At 33.7% G+C, this 22,403-nt stretch overlaps 1 pseudogene; it reads left to right on the forward strand.

The window, feature by feature from the left end:
- Positions 1-247: 247 nt before the first annotated feature.
- Positions 248-10,317, forward strand: LOC111404435 (annotated as a pseudogene).
- Positions 10,318-22,403: the final 12,086 nt, after the last annotated feature.

The raw sequence follows: 22,403 nt of genomic DNA on the forward strand, positions 1-22,403 counted from the left end.
GTTGGCTTAGTTCAGTTGTGGCTTGCTAATGAAAAACCAAAAATGGCCATATTTTCTTCTGCATTGCAAGGTGGTTCGCACAACACACATTTATGTTGAGACCTTCCAGAAAGTTAAAAGAGTGAAGAAGTTGAAGTATACATGATTCAGAAATCAGAATGCTGTCGGGCAAAAGACATGAACAAAAGCATGGGTTATATTGGCAAGATTTTGAGTAAATTGATTTGGTCAAAAGAGGACCATAAGCATGTGGATTTCTGCACTTGAATCAAGAGGATATATGGATAGGTGTAGGCTTACTTGTGGAAACTATCCACAATATGCCATGAAAGCTTATCACCTTCTATCTCTTGTGGTCACCATCTACAAGTGAACTGATTTAAACCTAGTTTGAGTCCTATTTTTTGGGCAAAATGTATTTGAGAACATTATTTTGTCAGAAAACGTGTGGTTAAAAAGTGAGAAAAAGTTTTCAATATACATGTAAAATTATTTAATTAAAAAATGTGATTGAAAATGAATTTTGAAGAAATGGAGACCAAAAATAGGCTTTAATTACCGGAATATAATCGTCATTCATATATTTTATTTTATTTTATTTTTGTAAAAGGGTGATCATATCTTTTGCACATTGAAATGAAATATAGTTTTTGCTCGAGGATTAATAAAAAGGTCATGTTGGGTGAATTTGATCAATTTGATCTTTTGGTCTCTCTTTTAGGGTCCGTTTGATAGCATTAAATTCCATAAAAAAATGTCACAACAAAATTCATGGAATTGGCCAAAAAAATGTTTTAAGTATTTGTACCTTAGAATTCGAACTTCATTTCCACTTTCGTATCAAACAGCCAAAGTAGAAAACGAATTCTTTAGATATGACATTTTCCATTGAATTCGTTTCAATCAAACGAACCCCTAGTTCATTTTTTTCTGGGGCATTCCCCACATATATCATAGTCATTCATTCTAACATGAGGGAAAAAAATCATTTTAAGATGAACATGTAGTTGTACTAGAATGTATTATTAAATGAAAAAAAAAATGAAAAAGGGATCATATTAACAAGAAATTAAAGAAACCACGTCTTAGTTGGAATGAATCTTACACATACAAAAACATTCCTTATTTCGTAAACATGTTAGAAGAGAATAGTATACATGAGTAAATTCGGTATTGCTGCTAGAAAATTAACTTGATTTTGTTAAATTTTTTGGTAGATGTTACATAGAATCGAATTGATAGATTAAGAATAATTGACATTACCTATTTCTTTCATATGCTTAAAATCAACAACGGAATGTCATTAGAGATAGTAAATGCGAAAAACACATACCTTGTGAAAACGCAACCTATGATTCTATGGCATTACGACAAAGCAGTCAACAATTTGCAGAAATCCTTAATTTTGCTGTCATTGTACATAATTTAGTTTTAAATCTCTTTACTTTGCCCTTTACATCTACGCCATGTTCTTGTGAGAGTAATCTAGTCTTTGTAACACATGCATGATTGAGAAATTGTATTATTTGAAACCATCATGTGAAAAAAATCTACACAGCACATGTTAAAAGTCTTTTTCTCATGATTTTCTGTCGTGTCCGTTACTTATAACTCTCATATTAAATAAAGAATTAAATAATAAATAGATATATAGGACTCGAGTTATTCTTATTAAGATTAATCTTTAAGATGAAATACTAAATCTTAATATAATATCATAGCTCATTAAAGCTAATTAAACAATCAATTTGATCTTATCAAAACTCAAACGACCATACAAATTTTAAGATACACACAAGCTACTATCTTGCGAAAACATATTAAGGGATAAATCCTACATCAAATAAAAATACAAACAACAAGCAAATAAGGATTTTTGATGACTTTTAATAAAGTTGGGATTTTGAGATGAAATACGAGTCTTAATACGACTCGCTTACTATTCAAGTAGTTGAATATTTTGTATATAAGGTATAAAAATTATAAGCCGGCTTTTGATTAAAACATAAATCGAGTCTACACATAATAATATACATGTTGAAAATATGATTCCTTGATAAATATTTTTCATTTCAAAAAGTTAAGCTTTTAATGACATAATCACTTGGTTTGTGGGCTATATAAAAGAAATCAAATTTTGTTTTAGAATTTTATCTTGAAATAGATAGTATTGAGTGAAAATATTAGAAAGTAGACAAGTTTTGTCTTCCCCCAGTTTACTTTGCATTGAGAACATAGGACGGAATACAATGAAAGAATTTACATTTCTTTGAAAGAAATATTATATTTGTAACTTACATGGATATATGTCAAACTTTTGAATAATAAATTTGAAAAGTTCTATCCACCAAAAAAAAAAAAATTATTTTTATTTTTAATTATTTCGTCTAAAAATTTAAGTTACTCCATAGAAAGAAAATTAAATAATTTATTTATATACATAACATGATTTTCAAGTACAATTACATGCATGTTTTATTCAATTGTTGTTCTAGTATCATGTCGATTCACATTGTCTAAGAAGATGGAATTATTAAAAAATAATTTATTTATTCACAATCTTGGAGGAATTGCATCATTGGTCTACATTATATTGCACCGTAGCAGGTTGATGATCCCCAAGCGAGTCACTAATTCACTATAATGAAAGATTAATATAACTTGATTTATGTTGACAATTGATATTCTTTACGTGTTGTTTTTCTCTTTCGATATAAATTAATCCAATTTTTATGTACGACCCAACTATATGTTTATGAATGTCAAACAACTCTTTTGGGCAATGATGTATTAATCATTGGACTTCAAGGGTCCTTTAGCCTATAATTAAAGAATTTATAAGCCTAGTTATTTCACACGCGTTCATCCATTGTCCCGACCCAAGTGAAAAGGTCACCATTTTGAGACTCAAGTATTGATCCTTAGAATTGTCTTCCATAAACGTGAAACTACGGTCACATCACGAAACAATCACTTCGATACTTTTTTCCAATTAGAAACCATTTACATCACATACAAAAGGCAGGAATTTTTATTAAAAATAGATTGTTCAGTAACGAACACATACCTTTTTGTTTGAGCTCAGTTCTGAAGATGTCTTCGGGGAGAGAGGTAACAGGAGAATCCAAAGAAAATCAGTAGTTGGGAAGCGATTGTATAACGGAGATTGTGTATGAACAAAAATTCTTCCAAAATCTGTTATTTTTACCCTCGAATCCAAAGAAATTACTTGTTGGAGAAGATGAATGTATTCTTCCACAATCTGTTACTGTTTCATTCGAATCAAAAGAAATTACTAGTTAGAGAGGACGAATGTATAATAAAACTTAACGATGACATGATAATAATTAGACAACCTATCGTAATAAATCATATTAACTCTGTTTGGATAGGTGAGTTACATGGTAGATAATTAATCATGTCAAAGTTTGTTGTGTATAGCAATAACTGCCTTATCCTCAATTGAACTGTGGAAGAACAAGACAGGGAAACAAAACCACCTCTAAAAAGAAAGGACAACTTGTAAAGCAACCTACCCATGACCATGTTTCTCATCTAAGACATACATACATTTTACATTGCTTTACCTATATATATAATAACTCTGGCTATTTGGGGTCGAAACCACTCCAAGCTCCACGAATCACCAAATTGGGATCAAAATAATCTCCTACTCCATCAAAATAACGTCGATTTGAATCTTTAGAATCTTTGAACCCCTTAGAATCAAACTACTAAATGCAAGTTGACTTTCCTCCATGCATTTATGCTTCAAGAAATACGATACTCTGTGTGTGTGTGTATATAATTTACAAGTTTTCATATTCATCAATTCATTTGTTCATCACTTGTCAAAATGATTGAAAATAAGCTACTTCTCTCTCTGTTAATTATTTTTGCATTCTTTTAGCAACTCTAACGTTATCTGCACAATCTTCAGCAGATAACGTTTCGCCAGCAAATCCTGTCCCTCCTTCAACTATATGCAAATCTACCACTTATCCTACCTTCCGCAAATCAGTGCTCGTTCCAAATTCCAATCCCTCGTCCAATGCTTATGATTACAGCCTGTTTTCCGTCCGAAAATCCTTATCCGCAGCCTAGAAATTTCTTACGTTGATTAACAAGAATCTACAGAGGTCGAGAGTTTTGACAATAACTGCAGTCAGGGCATTGGAAGATGGCAAATTTTTAGCTGAGCTTAACATTGATTATCTGATGAATTCTTTCATCACAGTCAATGGAACTTTGTCGAAAACTCTTCCCGTTTTGAAAGCAGACGATGTTCAGACACTTCTGAGCGGTGTTTTAGCCAACAGTCAGACTTGTGTCGATGGCCTTCAGGCAACAGCCTCAGCCGGGAGTGTAAGAAAATGGATTTTATCTCCATTGACTAATGATACAAGGTTGTTCAGCGTTTCTTTAGCCCTTTTCACAAAAGCCTGGGTTCTTAAGAAGAAGAAGAAACCTTCACAGCCGACAGGGAACCATTTGACATTCCAAAATGGCAGATTGAACCTTAAAATGCAAGAAATCTTAGACGCCGTCAGCAACAGAAGTCGAATTCCGACGGCAGCAGTGGCTACTTTCTGATATATACCACTGCTGGTATTTATGAAGAATATGTGTCGATTGCCAAGAACTATAAATATTTGATGATTATTGGCCATGGAATCAATCAGACTAAATCATAGTTTTGTTGATGGATGGATTACATTCAACTCGTCAACCTTCGGCGAGTCCATACAATTTGAACAGTCTTGAATTCCTTGCTGAGTAACTTTTTTCCCTTTTTCTCTTGTTCGTGCAGTATTAGAGCCAATATGAAATGTGAACTACAGAAATATTATTCATCTGAATCACGTAAAATGAATGAGTGTACAAAATATAAATAGGCGCCAAAAGTAACTACCAATACAACTAACATCCAGCTGGCACAACTAACATGCTAACTGCCTTTCAACTATACAAACAGCATCGTTTCTAATACTCCCCCTCAAGATGTGCTGTAAATGTCTTTCGCGCACATCTTGGATAGCAAAGGATTAAGGCTGGATGGAGGCAAAGGCTTGGTAAAGATTCTGCTAGTTGATGTTTTGAACGGATCGGCAGAAGTTCAATGATCCTAGCATTGATTTTGTCATGGATAAAATGACAATCGATTTCTATGTGTTTTGTTCTCTTGTGAAAAATCGGGTTAGTGGCAATCTGAATTGCAGCATGATTGTCACAATATAGCATGGCAGGGGATGAAACATTAAGCTGAAAATCTTTTAACAAGTGGCTGATCCAAATGATCTCACTGACGGTGGAGGCAAGAGCTCTATACTCCGCTTCAGCTGATGGTCGATATATGGTTGGTTGTTTCTTTGACTTTCAAGAAACTATAGAGCTGCCAACAAAGATACAAAAATCGGTAGTGGACTTTCTTTTATCAATGCATGACCCCAATCAGCATCCGAAAAACCTCAAAATTGAATGACTAGATTAGAATGCAATTATGAGGAAAACAAAAGACCCTGTCTAGGATTGCCCTTCAAGTTTCTCAGTAGGTGATGAATTGCCTTTAGATGTGTCATCCTTGGTTGAGACATGTATTGCCTCAACTTATGTATCGCAAAAGTAATGTCAGGTCGTGATAGTGTCAAATATATCAATTTCCCAATTAATCGTCGATAATGAGAGGCATCTGGAAGTATGTCTCCTTCATGCATGCTGAGAGCTGATTTTGGTTCCATAGGGCTGTTGACTGGTTTGCAATCTAGGTTATCGGTATCTTCGAGTAACTGCATTGTATATTGTCTTTGTGATATTACAATTCTTGATGATGACCGAGCAAAATCAATCCCCAAGAAGTACTTCAAGCAGCCTAGATCTTTGAGCTTGAATTGAGAGTGTAAAAATGTCTTTAAGGAGTTGATAGCCTGAACATTTGATCCAGTTATAACAATGTCATCCACATACACTAGCAAAGCCATAAAATTTTCTCCAGAGCCCTTAGTAAATAGGGAATAATTTGCCTTAGACTGAGTGAAACCATGTTGTAGTAGGGCATGAGTAAACTTCGAATTCCATTTTCTAGAGGCTTGTTTAAGACCATATATGGACTTGTGCAGCTTGCAAATGAGCTTTTCCCCTTTTTGGATGGTTTAAGTAATTCATAGCCAAGTGGAAAATCCATGTAAACTTCCTCAAACAAGTCACCATTTAGAAAAGCATTATTTACATCTAACTAGACCAAGTGCCAGTTATATTGGTCTGTAAGAGTGAGTAACACTTAGACAATAACAGTTTTGGCCACTGGAGAGAAGGTGTCAAAGTAGTCTAACCCTTCTTATTGTATATAGCCTTTTGCAACAAAGTGTGCCTTGTGCCTTTCGAGTGAACCATCTGATTTGTACTTGTTTTTAAAAATCCATCTGCAGCTTACAGAGTACTTCCTAGGAAGTAGAGGTACAACAGACCAGGTGTGATTGTTTTCCATGGCATCCAATTCAAGCTTCATTGCTTCACGCCAATGAAGGGATTTGACAGCTTGATGGAAGAATTGAGGCTCAAACTGAGATGAAATGGATAATGTGAAATGTCTGTAATGTTCAGACTGATTTCGGTAGGAAATGAAATTACCAATGTAGTGTGGGGAAAGCGGAGCATAATGATCAGTTTGAAAGATCAGATTATAGTGATAGTCATGAAGGTATTTAGGAGGTCTGGTGGATTTTTTGGATTTTCGAATGTCATGATCTAAAGGTCTGATGGAATGTGATTGGTCAGTGGAATCAGAATTATGAAATTATGTAAAATGATTTGTCTCAGTAGATGAAATGAAATTAAGATTTGTAGGCTGTATATTAGGATCATTTTGAACAGGTTTTGGTTGGACAGGTAAATCAAGATGAGGAGATAATATAGGAGATGACAATATTAGATCAGGAAAAGGATCTAGCATTTGATCAGATTCTACAATGGTATGAAAATGGAATGCTTCCTCATGAAAAACAACATTTCTGGATATAAAAATTTGTCTCGATGTAACATGACGTAACTTATATCCTTTTACACCTAAAAGGTAGCCTAAGAACACACACAACTTGGCTCGTGGTTGAAATTTATTTCTATGTGCCATGAGTGTAGACGCAAAGCCTAAACACCCGAAGACTCGAAGGTTGGAATAATCAGCAGGTTTGCCATATAAGATCTCATGAGGTGTTTTATCGTGTAAGATAGGAGAAGGGTTCTATTGATAAGAAAGGATGCTGTTAATACACATTCAGATTAGAAATGGATAGGGATTCTAGACTTAAAAAATAAAGTACGAGCCACATTTAGAAGATGTTGATATTTTCGTTCCACAAATGAGTTTTGTTGGGTCTTTCAACACAGCTAAACTAATGTAATATCCCTTTTTCAGCAAAGAACTCTTTAAAAGACAACTCATGGTCATTATCTGACTTGAAACTCTTAATACATGCATTAAATTGTGTAGCAACTATACTAAAGAAACGATGCACTGCACTCTCAGCATCAAAATTTTGACGTAACATATATATATTTGTGCCCCAAGTGTGAAGGAATATGCTATGGCCCTCATATATCACAATGTAACAGATCAAACGGCTTGCTGGACAGTTTATTATTTGATTTAAATGATAGTCTTTGTGTTTAGCAATAGGACAAATGTAACAAGGAAGCTGACTATTTAACTTTGAAACATCAAAAGCTGCTAGATCTTTTAATACATCTAATCGTTTAAAGGACAGATGTCCAAGTCTATTTTGCGATATATGAGCAAAAACGTTACCAACAAAGTCATTTGAAAAGGAATCAAGATCTCTTGTATGAAGTACATATAACCCATGAATTTATCACCCTAGCCAATCATCCTCTTGGTTGTAATCTTCTGAATGAGAAATCGGTCATGAGAAAAATTTAATGTGAAGTGTGAACCAATGGTCAATGCATTGACTCATAACAAATTTAGTTTGAATTGTGGCACAAATAAAACATCGTGTAGCACCAATTTAGAACTTAGTTGGATATCACCACATAGGTTGACTATTATTCGTGTGTGATTTGGTAGAGTGATACTTGCATTATCAACTTTTCTTGGTGTCACAAAGGCATCAACAGTACAACATACATGCTTTGTGGCCCCTGAGTCTACTATCCATATCTCTTTAGTAGCAAAGACAAGATTATCAGATATGGAGTGACAAATACCTGTAGATTCTGAATTATTCTATTTGTCTTGATCAATGGAAGTAGTATTTGAGCATGAAGCTAAGCGCTTGACAACATATTCATCAGTTGTTGATATTGACTGGAATTCAGGTTTTGCATAAAATTATCCATGATAGGCTACTGATCCATTTGATAATTGATCGACAACTAATTAACATGATTAATTGCAGAGTAGTTTTGGAAATTATCCCTTGATTTTGGCTTGTATCGTGGTGGATACCCATGGATCTTGTAACATTTATCAACTGAATGTCCATGGTACTTATAATGAGTACAGTAGGGCCTTTCCTTCTTTTTGACATTTGTAAAGTTACTAATCCTAGTACCATCATTACGAGAACTAGAATTCAGCACTGGTTTTACATTGTCAGATCTTACGACAAATGCAGCATTACCATTTACATCATTTCCCACCGATTGTGCACTCAACTTCCTTTGTTTATCTTCCTGTACCATAAGTGCAAAAACTTTATTAATGGGTGGTATGGGATCCATAAACAAGATCTGGAATCTAGCTTGGGAAAATGACTCATATAACCCCATGAGAAATGACATGATGTATTCCATCTGATAGTATTTGTTTATCTCCTCAACTCCACCGCATGTACACTTTCCACAGTTGCAATTTGGTTGAAAGTTACTCAACTCTTCCCATACAGTATTCAATTTTGTAAAGTACGCGCTTATGTTACTTTGATCTTGAGTTAAACTCATTAGATCTTTCCTCAACTGAAAAAATCAAGGTCCATTGCTTTGCTAAAATCTTTCTTTGAGATCATTCCAAATCTCATGAGCTCTAGATGCATAAATGATGCTAGCTGAAATTTCCTTCGAAACCGAATTAAGTATCCATGATATGATCATATTATTGTTTCGAATCCATGAATTGATCAAATCAGGACTCACATCTTCCGGTTTCTTGATAGATCTATCGATGAAGAAGAGTTTGTTCTTCATCGAAAGTGCAATTGTCATTGCATGGCTCCATGAGGCGTAATTTTCACCTGTAAGCAGCTAAGACACAAGCACCAATTCAGGACTATCTGAATGGTGAAGGAAATACGGACTTGATGGTTTATCAACGGTGGACTTGCTCACGGATGAACGCACATCAGAAGTGACTTCAGACGATACTGATTCCATTCTAACAGAATTGTTGATGTGAATTTCACGAATGATAAACAAGAAGATGAAAGCTGGAAGGTCTTTGCTCTGATACCATATTGGAGCCAACATGAAACGTGATCTGTATAAATATTATTCATCTGAATCACGTAAAATGAACGAGTGTACACAATATAAATAGGTGCCAAAAGTAACTACCAATATAACTAATATCCAGCTGGCACAACTTACATGCTAACTGTCTTTCAACTATACAAACAATATCATTTCTAATATGCAGTTGCAGTTGGAAAAGGCTTTGTTGCAGTTAACATTACATTCCGAAACATGGCAGGAGCAATTAAACATCAAGCTGTTGTGGTCCGAAATGGGGCCAATTTGTCCACATTCTATTTGTGCAATTTCGAAGCATATCAAGACACATTAAACGCCAATTCCCTCTGAGAATTCTACAGAGAATGTGACATCTACGATACAGTGGACTTCATATTCAGCAATGCTGTCGCTGTTTTTCATAACTGCAACATTTTTCCCTGTCTCCCAATGCTCAACCAATTCAATGCCATTACCGCGCAGGGCAGAACAGATATGAACCAGAACATTGGCATTTCCATTCAAATCTGCACGATTCAACCAGCAGATAGTATTTAGACATATCTGAGGAGGCCATGGAAGGAATTTTCAAGGACAATTTACATGAAAAGTTATAGAGATGGATTTATAAATCCATTGGGGTGGCACGAATGGTTAGGAGAATTTGCACTGAATACTTCAGATTATGGTGAGTTTAATAATACAGGGGTAGAATCAAACACAAGTGGGAGAGTAAATTGGCCTGGATTTCATGTTATTCATTCGACAGATGCTACTAATTTTACTGTGTCGACGTTCCTGCTTGGAGGTGACTGGTTATTTGATACTGGAGTTCCATATGAAGGTGGATTATTATGAATCATTTTTGTGACATTTGGTCAGAGGAGAAATGAGTCAAAAAGTTAAAACTCTTATCCTATTTCAGTTGCGATTACTAAACATATCTTGCTTGTATTGGGAATCTACTTAACATGCACAGCGAAAAATTAAAACATATTTCGATTTCCACCAAGAATCGCCTTTGTGTTTAGATAGAAATTGTGATAAGATTGTACCTTTTTCAGACTTGCAAACCCAACAATCTTGATTTGCCACCCACAGCTTTCAAATTGTCTAACCTCCAACGATGATCCACACAGAGAACAAGATTGCAGCTACCGGAATTTTCTCCTCTTGTGCTAACATGAATAATTATGAGAAAATTGTATGGATTGAAAACCCTAGCCATGTATTTATATAAGCACAAACGTGCCTGGCCTAGTCCGGTCCAATATTTAATTAATCCATTTAATTAAATCCGGCCCGTGAATTAAGTAATCCAATTAATTAATTCGAGCCTATAAATAACCAACCCAATTAATTAATTTATCCAACGATTGTTAAATTAATTAATTGACAAATCTCAATCTTCCAATTCTCTTTTGTGTGTGACCCATCAGGTTCCCGATCACGATACCTAATGACGTGAAATATTATTTTGATCTAATCAAAATTGATAAATTAAAACACCTTTTTAATTTATCATCAATTCACACTCGGCGTTCCAAATTGACATCTAGCAATGTGTCAGGGCAATACATGTGATGGGAAATGTCACATGGTATGACAAAACCAAACTTGTTCGTTTACCGTGAAACTATAATCCCTTCGTCAATATGATCCGATCAATTACGAGATATGGAAGTGTGTCAATTTCGATTAATGATCATATCTTTCACTCTACTATTAAATCAATATAAGTCGAAAACTCCTTTTCGACTTATGAGTACACCTTGGCCAAGGATTTCTTCATCGACTTAATTGAATGAAATGCAGATCATAATCTCCTACTATCTAAGAGCGATGAATCCTTTATTAGTCAATCACAACGTTCATACGATTCTTGATGTACCCAAACGATGTCGTATTAGCGGTCATTTGCAGAGCAACATCCAACACCGTCAAAGTATGACTGTCCTCATATAAGGTACCATGATGACCTCAAGTCAAAGGACCAATTTCACCACCGAACGTTAGAGATTAACCACTGACACTCAGATAGTTATCCATGTGGAATCTCTCGACGGGCCTCCAATATTTTGTTCTATAACAAAACATCTACGTGTTCATTTAAGTGTCACCACACTTTAGCTTGTGAGATTATCTACTTACTTCACAAGTAAGAAATGCCACACGTGATAGTCTATCTGTAATAACGATATTCGTATCTCGTTATTACTTACGACCACGGACGATTTAAGATTTAATCAGATGTAATTTGTATCTCACAGTCACAACTCCTTGTGATTAACAAATTACAAAGATTTGAATCTACGGACTCTATTATTTATTTAATTGTCCATTAATTAAATAATAGATCTGCCATTAAATTGCATTAATTATATATCAAAAGTATTTATGTCCAAAGTTGATTGGACCTAGGGCATAATACTTATAAACTCTCACTTGCACTAGATCCAATCACTTATGTATCCAATATCATAAATCTACATGACGATCATGTTTATGCTACGACAACTCTTTGTCAGTGGATCTGCAATATTGTTAAATGTGAAAATTTGTTCTTCTCTTTACGTCATTTCTATGTATTATCTCTCTGATGAGATTATACCGCCTTAATACATGTTTGGATCATTAATGAGACCTTAGTTCCTTCGCTTTCGCAATGGCTCTATTGTTATCACAATACAATGGCATGTGATCAACAATATCAGGAACTACTCAAAGTTCATTTATGAATATCATGATCCAGATTTCAACTCTTTGCTACTTCTGAAGTAATCATGTATTAGGTTTTTACTATTGAATCAACGGTTGCTTTACGTTTGGAACCTTTCCAACATATCGCTTAAGAGTAAACCAGTTTCTCCATATGAAATCTTCTGAAGATTTCATCTATGTAAATTGAGATGAGTTAAGCAATCTTCTAGATCTACCTCTATAGATCAAGTTGCTTCTCCCATATCGTTCATGAATAAATATTTTAACAACTATTATTTCAATGATTGAAACATAGGGATGTCGTTTTCTATAATATTAGAAATACGACAATACTTTCACTATTTTCTTGTGATCACACAATTCGTCTTCAAATTTGATAAAATCAAACACTTTGATTTTTTCATTAAATCGAAGATTTCAGCTCCATAGAGACTTATCTTAACCTATAGTTACGATATGCAACTGTTGATATTCACATCCATATCAACCTTTCCCTTGTAAACTATTTACAAAACCTTATGGGTTATATTCCATCAGGAGGCTCGACCAACGTCCAAACCTTGTTTACATACGTCGAGTTCATCTCGAGTATCATGGCCTCTTGCTGTCTTTTTTAAGTTAACACTTGACTTTATTTTGGTGCAATTAGTAGGTTGATCATCCTGGATCAGTAATACATGATTAGTAATCACGGATTCACATCTCCTTGAAGGTCGAATGATCCTACTAGACTCACATAGAGCTAACATGTCCTTAGGAGTCTCTACTTCCTGATTAAAAGTATGTCCCATATCAGATATGGGATCAAACTCGGATTCATCTACCCGGCTAACTATATTTGTGGACTCTTGAACTCTTTCATGTTCTATTTTGCTCCCACTATCCTCCCATAGAGTAAACATTTTCTCTAAGAAAATGATATGTCGTGAGATGAAGACTTTCTTCACAATAATAGAATTTATATTCAAATATCTGTTTTGAATATCCCACAAATATGTATTTATCGGATTTAGTCTCGAACTTATCCGATTCAAGGCACTTCAAATAAGTGTCATGGCCCCAAACTTTCATATGAGATTAATTGGGACTATTGCCTTTCCATAACTCATATAGAGTTCTGTTAACCAACTTAAGTGTGACATGATTTAGTGTGTTACACACTGCAATCAATGCATGACCCCAAAACAATTTTAGGAGATTTGCATGACTTGTTATTAATCGCACTATATCTAATAGTTAACTATTTCTCCTTTCAGATACACCACTATGCTGCAGTGTTTATGGAGGAGTCCACTGCAAGAGAATCCCATTCTCTCTTAGATAATCTAGATTTTATTTTTAAGATACTCTTACTTGATCGAATCTTAATGTGAGGGTATATTTACCTATTTGTTTCTCTACTTCTAGTTTGAATCCCTTGAATTTTTCAAGAGTTTCATGTTTGAGTTTCATCAAGCACACGTGATCATTGATGAAATAAGAGAAACATTACCTGCCATCAATTGAAATGAGTCCATATGCATCACTATGCATTAGACTAGTAATTATGCTGACCTTTCTTCTTTTCAAGTAAAAGAAGATATGGTCATTGTGCCAAACGTGCATAATTTGTACTTGTGAAAATCAATTAATCCCGAGTATACATCTTTATGTAACTTTGAAATTGCATTTCATCTATATGACAAAGTCTCCCATGCCAGATTTTGATAATAATTAGCTTTTCGCATTTATGCTTTATAATTTCTATACTCATTATAGAATCCTTAGTATTAAAGAATATAAACGTCGTTTTGTTATTTGCCATAGCCATTAGGATCTTTATCAAGATAAACAAGAACAACAATTGTCCTTAACATTAAAATAATTCATGTCCGAACATGAAATTCATTTTAATGTTTTAGCCATGGTTGGTATGAAGCGACATTTCTCTAATTCCAATACTAAACCAAAAGGTAATGGCAAAAAGTATTTTTCTACAGACAATGCAGCAACCTTTGCTCATCTTCAACGTGTAGGTCAACTTCTCCCTTTCATAGTGGTCTACTTCTATTTAGTTTCTTCATATTTGTATAAATATGAGATTTACATCTGGTATCGAATACCTAAAAAACTAGTGAAGTAGATATAAGCCACGCTATATTCCTTCCAATGACCTTTCATTCTATAATGAAACCAAAGGTCGTTAGTTTTTGTATTGTCCTTCGCTTAGACTGTCTTAACCATATTGGGTGCTTTTCCAAAGTCCCTTTAGACTTCCTCTTAATACCTTTAGAGGAATCAATGGCTTGCACACTTCTAACTTTGTTATTGGGCATAACAGTCCTAAGCATGTTAAGCAACTTGATGAGTATGCATTCGAGCTTATTCATATCATAATTCATAATTAGTTGTGAATAGCTCTTTCCGACAGAGATTGCAAAACAAAGTCAATACTTAATTCATGGTTCATGATTGAACTTAATTGAGATATTTCTCAAGGTCAATCACCTCCAGTACCTTTGCACTGACTGAAGATCGCTCTGTCATTTTGCATCGGTATAGTTGCTTTTGTAACTCAGGTGATATAGTTGCAGGTATCACATACGTTGCAATACTATTGTCATCACTTGTTAATTATAGCAGTCACTTTTTCCTTAATCGAGTCATCACCAGATGTCTCTAAAAATGGCTACTTAAGAACAACCAACCTTCTTATGCTTGAGAACAATTCTCAAATTGCAGTGTCAATCAAGAAGATTTAATTTGGTTGTTGGCATCCAATATGCCTCTCAAATACACATGATTACTCACGATTCAATAAATATAAATGACGAAAAGAAAAAGGATAATATATAAAAGGCATCAATTAATTTAACATGGACTTTTATTAAATTAATTATGCTCCCACTGTTTAATACAAATTTATGACCCCCTCACATAAATTTATGGAGTCCATACTCGACTCCCAGTGGGCTGGGTTCCCATCTGTTATACTAAGACCTTGAGTGTACGCAACAAGCCTTAATATAACATTTGAGTAGATACTATTATCAATTGTATCTCCATACAACTTTCAGATCATTAAGCTGACAAATCTTTATCTTCATACATCTTATGTGTTAGCTTAACATGTCTCTAAAATTTATCTCCTTGAGTGTACTCAACAAAAGATAAATTTTAGTTAAGGCGAACCCATCATTCAGAAATTTCTAATATTTCATAGTGTCAAACATATCCCTAATAGACCAACCTTGAGTGTACTCACCAAACTGAGACATTTGGGACTCTAGTTTTTCACTATAACGATGGAAGACAATTATAAATGTGACTTAATATTTTGTGGAGGGATTTTGCATACAAAAGTCTCATCGTAACAATAATATATATTTTATTATACATCTACCATGCAAATAAATATATATATAACATAATATAATAGTGTAGACGATTATGGACTTTACTATCTAATCTTCCCGAGCCATAAGGAAGACTAGTTGGTCAATTCCTAGGGGGTATTTCACTGATCAGTATCAATGCGCCATCTCTATGTCTCCTCCTCTTTTTGTTTCTTCAATTAGTCTAATTACAACATGTATCATATACTAGTTGGTACGCAGGCCCATAGCAACAATAATAATAACGGACTCGCAGGTCCAAAATGATTAAGAGCTCGCTGGCCCAAAATATTAACAATAATAATGGGCTCGCAAGCCCAAAACAATTAAGAGCTCGCAGACCCAGAAAATAACAAGAATAAAAATTAATCATTCAACACGTTCATATGGTCGAGTCCATAATGGTCTATTAATAATACATTCATCACATAAATGTATACCTATATAATATCTAATATTATATACAAATTAGTTTCAAATTTCCAGCAATTAAGATTATCTAAACTCTTTTAGACAAATGGATTGGAATAATTAAATAATCATATTAATCAATTATTTAATTAGCGGCCATATCTAATTAAAATTCAATTTTAATTAAATATCGAATTAGAGTCTAATTTCATAATTATAGGGCGGAACTATTTAATTAAAATCACATTTCAATTAAATATCAATTTAACGTCCAACTCTAATTTCATAACTTAAGGCAGTTGAATTTAATTAAAATCAAATTTTAATTAAATTAACAAAATTAGAGTCTAACTCTAATTTCAAGATTTTAGGGCGAATTTATTTAATCAAAATCATATTTTAATTAAATACCAAATTAGAGTCCAACTCGAATTGCAAGAAGAAATATAGGGCGAGATAATTTAATTAAAATCAAATTTTAATTAAATGTCAAATTAGAATCCAATTCTAAATTCAAGAAATGTTAGGGTAAATTATTTAATTAAAATCAAATTTTAATTAAATATTAAATTAGAGTTCAACTCTAATTCCAAGGAAAATTTTAGGGTAAGATAATTTAACTAAAATCAAATTTCAATTAAACGTCAGATTAGAATCTAATTCCAATTTCAAGAATATATTCGGGTGAATAATTAATTAAAATCAAATTTTAATTAAGTATTGAATTAGAGTCAAACTCTAATTTTAATTGAATTAATATTTTAATCTAGAACAATATCCCTAAATAAAATAAAATTTAATTTGGGGTCAAAGTTTTAATATTTAAGTTAAAATCATATTTTAACGAAAATATAAAAAGTCGTCAACTTTAAATAAAATTTTAATTTAGGTCAAAAATAAAATTATGGGTCAAATCCATTTGAAATTCAAATTTAAAACCGTTTTAAAATTCAAATTTAAACACTTTCAAAATTTGCAATTTGACCCAAGTTTAAAACTAAAAATCAAACCCTTCCAATTCGCTAATTGCAGAACATGTCCTCCTTTTAAAAATTGCACATTGACCCCTCTTACTTTAATTGCGGGTGCCACCCCGAAATTTCCCAAATTGCAGGAGAAGCCCTCGTCCCAAAATCACCATACCCGAATCTGAGAAAAGGAAACCCTAGAAATTCGCCTTTATTCTTCTTAGTTTTTAGGGGGCGGCCACCTTCCCTTTTGTTGCCGGAAGCCGCGCGTAGCCGCATAGGGATGTCAATTGGGCCGACCCGACTCGGGTCGTGAAAAAGGGGCTCGTGGGCAGTTTGGGCTTGTGAAATCATGAGCCTGAGCACAAGCCAAGGGCCTCACCCGTAGGCTAGCCGAGCCCGCTCGGCTCGCCGTGTAGACGAGTCGCTTGTGGGCGGCTCGTGGCTCGTGAGCCTGTTCAGTGACCGTTTTGTAGTGACCAAACGGTCACTGAACTTTTTTTTTTCTTTTTTTACCCCCCCTCCACATTTTTTTACTATAAATACCCCCCTCCCCCAAAATTTTTTTTCATATCAATTGCTCTTCCAAGATTACAACTCTTTCAACTCTCTTTTATTATATCAATTATCGAGTTTTTACTTTCTTGTGCTGCAAAATATACAATATCAATTTAATTTTTCCAGTTTATTAGCTACAATTTCAATTCATCCAATTTTCAATTCTCACAATCTCACTACATTTATATTCATCTAGTCAAGATTTCATCATAAACAATCACAGAAATGGATCAACGTTCATTTGTTGAGAGCTTGTTCGATACAGGATGTGAGCCATTGCCACATCATGGAGAATCGCCTAGTACGCCGCAAAGTCAATTTTCAAATGAATTTGCCGGTCTAAATGACATACCAATACCTGAAGATGTTCACATTCACGGTCAGGGAAGCCACATTCCAATTGATTTGGATGATATTAACGTTCCCGAAGCGGAACATGAAGATGAAGATCAGCAATTAAATATCCCAGATGCGAGGGGAAAGCGAAAGGCCAAAAAACAAGCAAAATGTTGGGATCACTTTAAGTTGATTTCAACGGGAAAAGTCGTTGATGGTCTTGCAGAATCTAAAGCAGTATGTAAATACTGTCAACAAAGATTGGCATGGCAAAAAGGAATTGGTACCGCTCATCTCAACCGCCACTACAAATCATGTGCAGCCAGACATGGATTTCTTCCAGCTGGTCAAACACAATTACAATTTGGCAGTCCAGGCGTCGGTTCTACAACTTCACCCCTATCCACGTGGGTGTATTCGGAGGACGAGACTCGAACTGGAATGGTGAAATTTGTTGCCGCCACTGAGTTGCCTCTGGCTATTGCAGATAACCAACACTTTGTCTCGTTCGTGAAAGAATATATACAACCGATGTACGTTGGGGTAAGTCGAAACACTCTTCGTGCTGATACAATAAATTATTTCAATAATTCAAAACAACAATTAATTATGGATTTACAACAATATGGGGGTGTTATATCCTTAACTTCTGATATATGGAAAGAGGTTAATAAGAGAGTATATATAGCTGCAACCGCACACTATATAGACTCACTTTGGTGCATGCATAAGAAAATTATTGCTTTTAAAATTATTGAATTTCCTCACAATGCTAATAATATATATAATGTTATTATCAGTATTGTTAGAGAATATCATTGTGAGAGTAAAGTTCGATCTTTTACTTTTGATAATGCTAGCATTAATAAGGTAGTCGTCGATAAATTGTGTAGGACACTTCAACCTGATTTTGGTGGGTATTTGTTTTATATTCGTTGTGTGTGTCATATCTTGAATTTAATTGTGCAAGATAGTTTAAAACATATAAAGGATGAACTTCAAAGGATTATGAATGTATTAGTTTATATTACGATCTCTCCTAATAGAAAACAAGCATTTGAAAATTTTTGTGCCGAACTAGGGGTGATGACTACTAAAACATTTATTAGCGACGTAGGTCATAGATGGAACTCTACATACTTGCTATTAAAATCATGTGAAGGTTTCGAAAATTTAATAACTGACTTTTATAATAATAGACATGTTAGAAGTGATGATGATGGTATGTTAAATGAATCCGATTGGATTTTAGCTTTGAAAGTTAAATGATTTTTGACATCTTTTTATGAGACCACAAAAATTTTATCCGACGTTTATTATCCTACAAGTTGTATGGTGCTTGAATGCCTTTATATAATTGCAAGAACATTCCATAAATATAAAAATGATCCTGCTTTTAGTGAAATTTTAATTGCTATGAAATTAAAGTTTAGAAAATATTGGGAAGAACTACCTATGTTATTTCTTTTAGCATGCGCAATGGACTCCCGACATAATATTTCGGGAACTAAATACGTAATTGATCAAATCAATAAAGCTTTAATACTTGATACAACTATCACCTATAAAAATTTAGAGCAAATATTATGTGGAATGTATGATTTATATGCGGAAAGAATGGGTGCAAATGTTAGTTGGGTACCCTCTGCTGCACCTACTCCTTCTGCTGAAACTGAAGAAGATGTTACGGAAATAATGAATTTATTTCAGTGCATTAATACATTTAGATATGATGCAACTGCAATGTGTTCATCTAGTGCTATGTCGTCTATATCTGCATCTCATCAAATATCGGCCGAAACTCAAAATGCGATGCCTGCCGAATTAATTGATTATTTCAATCATAATATGCCAACAGACAGAACAATTAAAAAAACTTCAGAATAAGTAATTGAATTATGGCGAAAGTATGAAAGACGTTGGCCAATTGTTTCTGCAATTGCGAAAGATCTATTTACACCTCCGGTTAGCACTGTTGCTTCGGAGTCTGATTTTAGTGCAGGTAAAAGGGTTTTGACTGATATCAGGAGCTGACTGAAAGAAGATATTTTGGAAGCATTAATGTGTGTGAAGGATTGGCAGGACACTCACTTTCAACTACAAGATAAATACGCTGAAATTGCATGTCGTCAGGTAAGTGATATTTGATTTAATTATATTAATTAAATTTTTTTTATTTTTTAATGGTTAAATTTAATTTTCTTTAAAAAATTGTGCACGTTACAACAAGTTCGTGTACAATTTTTAACTCCGCCTACTTAAAATTGATGTAGCCGGTCCCAAACCCGAATAAAGGAGGAGGGTTTACATTTTATTAACTTTAAAAAGAAAGCAAAAAAATATATTTTTTGTAAATATATTTCAAAAAATAATTCGTTTTCATTATATAAATATTTTATACTTTATAAAAAATATTACAAATTACAATATGATATAAATAAAAAAAATAAAAACTTGTTCTCGTTAAATTATTTGTATTTTTTAACACTTTTTATTTTTAAAACTCTATTCTTTATTAACTTTAAAAAGAAATAAAAAAATATTTTTTGTAAATTTATTTCAAAAAATAATTCATTTTCATTATATAAATATTTTATACATTATAAAAAGTATTACAAATTACAATATGATATAAATAAAAAAAATAAAAATTTGTTTTCGTTAAATTATTTGTATTTTTTAACACTTTTTATTTTTAAAACTCTATTCTTTATTTTATATATAAAATAAGAAAAATAAAAATAGGCGAGCCCACGAACCGAAGCTCGACTCGGCCCATGAGCGAGCACAAGCCGAGCTTGTGGCATTAAGGGCCGAGCCATTGCCAACCCTATGGCCGCAGCAACACCTTGTGCGGTGGTGCGACGATACCACTGTTGAGAATCTACTTAACATGCACAGCGAAAAATTAAAACATATTTCGATTCCCACCAATAATCGCCTTTGTATTTAGATAGAAATTGTGATAAAATTGTACCTTTTTCAGATCTGCAAACCTTTTTGTTATTCTTTTCGCTCCAGCAATCTTGATTTGCTACCCACAGTTGTCCAATTGTTTAGCCTCCAACGGTTATCCACATAGAGAACAAGATTGCAGCTACCAAGGTTTTCTCCTTTTGTGCTAGCAAGAATAATTATGAGAAAACTGTATGGATTGAAAACCCTAGCATGTATTTATATAGGCACAAACGGGCCTAGCCCGGTCCGGTCCAATATTTGATTAATCAATTTAATTAAATCCGGTTCGTGAATTAATTAATCCAATTAATTAATTCGGGCCTATAAATAACCAATCAAATTAATTAATTTATCCAACGATTGTTAAATTAATTAATTGACAAATTGCAATCTTCCAATTCTCTTTTATGTGCGACCCATCAGGTTCCCGATCACGATACCTAACGACGTGAAATATTATTTTGATCTAATCAAAATTGATAAATTAAAACACCTTTTTAATTTATCATCAATTCACACTCACCATCCCAGATTGATATCTAACAATGTATCAGAGCAATACATGTGACAGGAAATGTCACGTGATATGATAAAACCAAACTCGTTCATTTACCGTGAAACTATAATCCCTTCATCAATATGATCCGATCAATTACGAAATATAAAAGTGTGTCAATCTCGATTAACGATCATATCTTTCACTCCACTATTAAGTCAATATAAGTCAAAAACTCCTTTTCGACTTATGAGTACACATTGGCCAAGAATTCCTTCATCGCTTTAATTGAATGAAATGCAAATCATAATCTCCTAATATCTAAGAGTGACGAATCCTTTATTGGTTAATCACAACCTTCATACGATTTTTGACGTACCCGAACAATGTCGTATTAGTGGCCCTTTGCAGAGCAACATCCAACACCGCCAAAGTATGACAGTCCTCATATAAGGTACCATAACGACCTCAAGTCAAAGGATCAATTCCACTATCGAATGTTAGAGATTAACCACTGACACTCAGATAGTTATCCATGTAGAATCTCTCGATGGGTCTCCAATATTCTGTTCTATAACAAAACATCCACGTGTTCATTTAAGTGTCACCACACTTTAACTTGTGAGATCAGCTACTTACTTCACAAATAAGAAATGTCACACATGATGGTTTATCCGTAATAATGATATCCGTATCTCGTTATTACTTACGACCACAGAGATTTAAGATTCAATTAGATGTAATTTGTATCTCACGTCACAACTCCTTGTGATTAACAAATTACGAAGATTTAAATCTACGGACTCTATTATTTATTTAATTGTCTATTAATTAAATAATAGATCTACCATTAAATTGTATTAATTATATATCAAAATTATTTATGTCCAAAGTTGATTGGATTTAGGGCATAATACTTAAAAAGCTTGTTCATCATTCACATTTAATTCTAATTTTTTTTAATTGTTTATTTGCTTTACTGAATTTAAGCAAAGTTCTTTATGATAGAATGGGATTTATGGAACGCTTGATGGCATTAGCGCATGAATGGCTTCGGTTTGCAATCATTTTGTTTTTCAATAAATTTTATTAAAATAAAAAACAAGTAAATATACTTACGAA

This window comes from Olea europaea, chromosome 1, assembly GCF_002742605.1.
Source record: "Olea europaea var. sylvestris chromosome 1, O_europaea_v1, whole genome shotgun sequence".
NCBI lineage: Eukaryota > Viridiplantae > Streptophyta > Magnoliopsida > Lamiales > Oleaceae > Olea > Olea europaea.